Raw genomic sequence first — 6000 nt, 5'->3', positions numbered from 1 at the left:
TAAATCTTTGCCACATAAAAATATAACTAACATAAAATCACATACAATACATAAAAGTTGTATTAATTAAGTTTCTTACATTTAGTTGATCTCAAAGGTTAAGCTCCCATGATGGGATATAAATGATGGAGACTGAGCTATTGGGCAGAATGACGGACTAGAACAGGTGGGAAGGGACATAACATTTTTTAGAACGTCAGCTCCTGGGATGCAAATCAGCTGCTTTTGCATTACAAGAGAACAAAAAAAAAAAGGATAAATGTGTTAACTGCTATAGTTAGTGCACCTCATTTTAAAATAATGTACTGCTTTCCTTTTAATTACACCAGAGTACTTTCTAAGCTCCCTGTGCAGCTTATTTTGGTGCTAATTATTGGCGTAGGACTTAATCCACTAATTTGTTGACAGTTAAACATATTAATTGACAGAGATAATCATTGCTGTTTTTGATGATAAACACATAGACAAATTTTAATGATTAAAAAAAAGGATGTTTAACTAAATAAAGTCCCAAAAAATTGCATCTAAAAGACCACCTCTGCATCCAAAACTTTGGAAAAATATCTAGGTACCTCCATGTTTTAGCAGCCCTGATTGGCTGCTGTGTGAATGGACCCTGCAAAGAGTGGTTGCAGGCTTCATTCATTAATGCACTGTAACAATATTATTAGACATGTGCACTGATAAAAAATGTGCTCGTTTTCGTTTTATTCGTTTTTTAGCTTTTTTTCGGAAATTCAGGAAATTCTCAAATTCAGAATTCGGAAATTTGGAAATTTGAAAATTCATAATTCGGAAATTTGAAAATCCAAATTTTCTTATTTTAGAATTTCAGAATTTTAAAATCTTCGAATTCTGAATTTTCTAATTTCCGATTTTCGAATTTGCGATTTTCCGAATTTTCTAATTTCGAATTTTCCAATTTTTTTAATTTTCGAATTTCCAAAATGTCAGAAATTCGAAAATTCGGAAATCTGAAAAACCGAAAATTCGGAAATTCAAAAAATTGGAAATTCAGAAATTTCGGAATGACCTAATTTGACAAAATGTGTTAACATTTGTGTTTAGTGTGGTCAGTTTTTAATATGAAAGCAGAGAGACTGGCAGGAACAAGAGGGATCTCACACAAAGGAAGCAATACAAAGAGAAGAGGAGACATTCTAAAAGTACATGGTACAACAGGCACATACAGTGCGATAAACCAACACAAAGTGGCACATAATTGTGAAGTGGAAGGAAAATGATAAATTGTTTTCATTTGTTTTACAAATAAAAACGTGAAAAGTGCGGTGTGCATTTGAATTCAGCCCCCTTTACTCTGATACCCCTAACTAAAATCTAGTCTAACCAATTGCCTTCAGAGGTCACCTAATTAGTAAATAGCATCCACCTGTGTGTAATTTAATCTCAGTATAAATACAGCTGTTCTGTGAAGCCCTCAGAGGTTTGTTAGAGAACCTTGGTGAACAAACACATCATGTAGGCCAACGAACACACCAGATAGGTCAGGGATAAAGTTGTGGAGAAGTATAAAGCAGGGTTAGGTTAAACAAAAATATCCCAATCTTTGAAGATCTCATGGAGCTTTGTTCAATCCATCATCCGAAAATGAAAAGAGTATGACACAACTGCAAACCTACCAAGACATGGCTGTCCACCTAAACTGAGCAGCCGGGCAAGGAGAGCATTCATCAGAGAAGCAGCCAAGATGCCCATGGTAACTCTGGGGGAGCTTCAGAGACCCACAGCTCAGGGGGGAGAATCTGTCCGAAGCACAACTATTAGTCGTGTTCTCCACAAATCTGCCCTTTATGGAAGAGTGACAAGAAGAAAGACATTGTTCAAAGAAATCCATAAGAAGTACTGTTTGTGAGAAGCAATGTGGGGGACACAGCAAACATGTGGAAGAAGGTGCTCTGGTCAGATGAGACCAAAATGTCTCAGGAAAACTAACACTGAACATCACCCTAAACTCACCATCCCCACCGTGAAACATGGTGGTGGCAGCATCATGTTGTGGGAGGCTTTTCTTAAGGAGGGACAGGGAAGCTGGTCAGAGTTGATGGGAATATGATTGGAGCCAGATACATGGCAATCTTAAGGCCCGTACACACAATCAGATTTTCCAACAGGAATTGTGTGATAGCAGACTGTTGTCAGAAAATCTGACCGTTTGTATGCTCCATCGGGCAATTGTTGTCGGATGTGGGATAGCATGCTTTAAAATTGTCCGCCAACAATTGTGTGTTGTCAGATTATACGAGCGTGTATACAGAAGTCCTCCGGACAAAACTCCAAAGTACTAACACGCATGCTCAGAAGCAATGCTCACCATAACACGACATTAGCAGAAGTTGCCCAAAGGGTGGCGCTAAAGAGCTGAAAAAACACGTCGTTATGTATTTGTTGGCCGACAATTCTTTGCCGTTTGTATGCAATACAAGTTCCTGGCCAACGCCCTTCGGAAAAAAGTCCTACGCTTTGTCCAATGAAAATCTGATCGTGTGTACGAGGCTTAAGAAGAAAACCTGTAAGGCCTCATACACACGATCGGACTTCCATCTGACTTTTCCGTGGATTTTTGTTCGAAGGGCGTTTGCCACAAACTTGTTCTGCACACACACGACAGAACTTTTTCAGCCAACTTTCACCAAATCACGTGTTTTTTCAGCTCTTTACCGCCACCTTGTGGGCAACTTCTGCTATTGTCTGATCTTTAGCATTGGTTCTGAGCATGCGTGTTTGTACTTTGGACTTTAGTCCGATAGACTTGTGTATACACGATCGGATTATCCTCCATCGGACATTTGTCTGTTACATAGTTACATAGTTAGTCAGGTTGAAAACCTCATCTGCCACATAGTCGCCCAATCAGACAGAGCATTGAGGTCGGCTTGTAAATTGGAGACATCCTGTAAGGACGTTATTCCACTGCATAGCTTGGTGTCATCTGCAAAGACAGAAATGTTACCTTTGATCTCAGACCCAATATCATTTATAAAGATATTAAAAAGTAAGGGTCCCAACACTGAACCTTGGGGTACACCACCGATAACCTCAGACCATTCAGAGTCATGCCGCGTACACACGATCATTTTTCGGTATGAAAAAAACCCGACGTTTTTAAAAACGTCATTTAAAATGATGGTGTGTGGGCTTGCACATCGTTTTCCGGCTTCTGAAAAACAACAAAAAAAAATTCGAACATGCTGCATTTTTTAACGTTGTTTTTTAAAATGTAGTTTTTCGGGTTGTAAAAAATGATCGTGTGTGGGCTAAAACAACGTTTTAAACCCGCGCATGCCCAGAAGCAAGTTATGAGACGGGAGCGCTCTTTTTGGTAAAACTAACATTCATAATGGAGTAAGCACATTCATCACGCTGTAACAGACAGAAAACCGCGAATCGTCTTTTACTAACACGGAATCAGCTAAAGCAGCCCAAAAAATCGAATAGAACTTCCCCTTCAGAGTGCCGTCGTACGTGTTGTACGTCACCGTGCTTTGTTCATCATTTTTCAAAAACAATGGTGTGTGGGCAACATTGTTTTAATGATGAAGTTGGGAAAACTTTGTTTTTTGGACATGCTGAAAAACAACGTTACCTTACCTTACACATGAGCCGTGTGTGCGGAACTGTATCGAACGCTTTTGCAAAATCCAAGTATATCACGTCCACAGCCACTCCTCTGTCCAGGGTTTTACTTACCTCTTCATAAAAGGAAATCAGGTTTGTCTGACAACTTCTGTCTTTCATGAATCCATGCTGTCTGTTGCTTAAATGTTTTTTTTCCAGCAAGAACTCATCCATGTGGTCTTTTATTATACGTTCCAGCAGGGCCGATCCTAGGGTCACAGGCGCCTGGGTGCAGAAATATTTCTGACACCCCCACATGGACGTCGTCATTTTACCAACTCTCCCCTTTACAAATGTTTCTATGGCAATGACTCAACCACAGAGATGCTCCCCCACGAAGTCTTCATTACCCTGGGATCCTTACATGATCTCTTAACAATAAGCAAAATACAGGAAGAGAAGCAGAGTACTTTATTGGGACCTGGAGGGGGGCCTCTGATGGACACAGAGAGGGCTTCTGTTAGAGAGTCTGTTAGATGTTCGGTGCCCCCACCTCTGCAGGCGCATGGGTGCAATGCACCCTGTGCATCCTGCCTAGGATCGGCCCTGCGTTCCAGTATCTTCCCAACTATAGAAGTTAAAGGAGTTGTAAAGGAATTTTTTTTTTTTTGCCTAAAATGAATGTCTGCAAGGTAGACAGACAGAATAGTGTAATGATTCTGTTAAAAAAACGAGTGAATACCTATTAAATTCCTTCATCTATATTACCTCCGGCATTCTAGTTTCTGTTCTCTCATTCACTTCCTGGTTTTCATCGCTCGTTCATGTAAGAACTACATTTCCCAGTATGAATTGCGGCACGCTCAGTAATTCACACCTCCTTGAAGTCTCTTTGGCCTTGTACACACGATCAGTCCAAACTGATGAAAACGCACTGAGGTTCAGTTTCATCAGTCCAAACCTACCGTGTGTATGGCCCAACAGACTTTTGTCCTTTAGTCCAAAGTTTTAGAACTTGCTTTAAAATCGGACTGATGACCGATCGGTCAAAAATGATGGTTAGTACGCAAAAACATCGGTTCAAAACCCGCGCATGCTCAGAATCAAGTCGACGCATGCTCGGAAGCATTGAACTTTGTTTTTTTCAGCACGTCGTTGCGTTTTAAGTCACCGCGTTGGACTCGTTCGGATTTTGAACTGATGGTGTGTACGCACATCAGACCATCAGACTTCAGCCTTCAGTCCATTTTCATCAGATGGACTGATCGTGTTGTTCTGGCAAAATTGGCTTTGTGCAGAGCATACCGCCATTTTGCCCTGTGCTTAAAAGCACATACTCCTTCTTAATGAAATAAGCCATCTTTAAGCTAAATAAGTTCACTCACCATCCATTCTCATCCATCGCTCCCAGTCATCACTGACCTGGAGCAGCCTGCTGTTTTATTTATAGGGTCAACATCAGTAACAAAAGGTGTGGCTTCACAAAACAGCCAATCAGACATGTTGTATACTTTCAAAAGAACCAATCACAGACATGTGATTCAAACAATGCTAGTAGTGGTGTTTGCAAAAGGCTGGGGGCAGTGACCATGCTCTGTGAGAGACAAAGGAATCAGACAGCATGGTCACTGCACAAAGCAGTGTGCAAACCAAATCAAAGCCAATGTTGCAAAACATACTAAATCATGGATTAGATAACCATAATTTTCGTATAGTTATGCTACAGTTTCCATGTACGCAGATCTGTCCACTCGGAGTCATTTAATGCAGTCGACAAGAAGTGGCCAGTCCCTTGCTGAGGCATAAATGAGCGTCCCTAAAAGGAGCTTGCAAATATGCTGTGTCCGTGAAAAGGTGTTTGCACCAATGGTCTTCCACCAACGTCTGTATGCGTGAATACGCTCACTTGAGCGCATTAAGGCAAAATCGACACTGGGGGGACATCTGACAACATACATTTATAGAATTTTCCACAACAGTGTGTACAGGGCCTAACATGTAGAGAGCGTCCTGCCGCACAGATGTAGTTCCCAGGAGGGGGTGAGCATGTTACTGACCATCGCAGTAAACCCTCCCGTCACGGTGGTCAGTAAAATCAGACAAGCAGGAAGTGAACAGAACAGAGAAGAAATAGAGCAACTTCTTAGCAAAAACGAACAATGAGGAAGTGAAAAGAGGAATGTCTGCAGGTAAAGGATGCTTATTATGAAAAAAAAATTCCTTTACAACCCCTTTAAACTAACAGATCTATAGTTACTTGGTAAAGACTTTCCCTTTTTAAATATGGGCACTACATTGGCCCTGCGCCAATCCAGTGGTACTATTCCTGTCATTAATGAGTCCCTAAAAACTAGATACAATGGCTTTGAAATTACACAGTTTGCACAGTTTGTCTGATGGAGCGTACACACGGTCGGATTGTCC

The sequence above is a fragment of the Rana temporaria genome, chromosome 4 (assembly GCF_905171775.1).
Source record: "Rana temporaria chromosome 4, aRanTem1.1, whole genome shotgun sequence".
Lineage (NCBI taxonomy): Eukaryota > Metazoa > Chordata > Amphibia > Anura > Ranidae > Rana > Rana temporaria.
This window is presented reverse-complemented; position numbering follows the sequence as displayed.